This window comes from Elephas maximus, chromosome 10 (genome assembly GCF_024166365.1).
Source record: "Elephas maximus indicus isolate mEleMax1 chromosome 10, mEleMax1 primary haplotype, whole genome shotgun sequence".
Classification (NCBI taxonomy): domain Eukaryota; kingdom Metazoa; phylum Chordata; class Mammalia; order Proboscidea; family Elephantidae; genus Elephas; species Elephas maximus.
The window spans coordinates 109,512,534-109,513,576 of record NC_064828.1 but is presented as its reverse complement, the minus strand read 5'-3'; the positions used below and the strand labels follow the sequence as shown (position 1 = coordinate 109,513,576).

At 50.3% G+C, this 1,043-nt stretch overlaps 1 non-coding gene across 1 annotated transcript; it reads left to right on the top strand.

Annotated features, from left to right (window-relative positions):
* The first annotated feature begins 477 nt into the window (after positions 1 to 477).
* TRNAG-UCC (transfer RNA glycine (anticodon UCC)) lies at positions 478 to 549 on the top strand. Its single transcript has one exon. It is a non-coding gene; the product is annotated as a tRNA-Gly (tRNA).
* Positions 550 to 1,043: the final 494 nt, after the last annotated feature.

Below are 1,043 nucleotides of genomic sequence, written 5' to 3'. Positions count from 1 at the left end.
TGCCAGAAAACCAAGACAGACTGAGGTCAGACATGGAAAACGTCTTCATAACAACAGCCCTGCATACCTGCACACCACCCATACATTTTCCAAAGTGTTTTCTCATCCATCATCCGGTTGGGTCCCCACCCCATGGGATATTTTTTATGGCTTTGCTCTCCTCTCTCATTAACATAAGAGTAAACAAGGTGGTGAAACCTATGAAATTTGCCAGCAGGTAGATTACTTCTGTCTCAATCTGCAATAACATAGGGACCTTCCGAGGTTATCTGTATAATGCATCTGTTTACCAAGTGTGGGGTGATAAACTGGGGAAGATGGCAAGCAATCTCTTCAGGCCTGTCTGCACGGCTGTGACGGGCGCATGTTACGATCAGGAACTGCACTTACAGATCCACCTAGTAAGGCCTTGAAGGTTTTACTGGGTTGAAATCAGCCAGCAGAACTGAGCAGCTTCTCACACAGAAGATACATGAGGCATTGGTGGTTCAGTGGTAGAACCCTTGCCTTTCCATGTAGGAGACCCGGGTTCGATTCCCGGCCAATGCACCCCAAGCACAGCTACCACCCGTCTGTCAGTGGAGGCTGGCTGTTGCTATGATGCTGAACAGCTTTCAGCGAAGCTTCCAGACTAAGACAGACTGGAAAGAAAGGCCTGGGGATCTACTTCTGAAAATCAGCCTATGGATCACAAAGGTCTGATCCACAACCCATCACGGGGACGGCACAGGACTGGGCAGCCTTTTGTTCTGTTGTGTATGGGGTCGCCTTGAGCTGGGAGCCGAGTCCACGGCAGCTAACAACAACTTGATAAGGGGCAAAGCAGCCACAAGGGCCAGGTCCCTCCAAAAGCTCAGCTGGGCCTACTGTTGAACAAGTTACTGTCCACGCTGTATTCCTCAACCCCTCATTCAGTCACTAGCAGGTCTGAGAACTATTCGGTGCTGAGCAAACTGTGTCCCAGGCACTGGGGACCCAAGGAACAGCCAGTCCAGAGAAGGAAGGGGCAAAACAGATGGTGATACCACAGGGTGGTTAGAGCT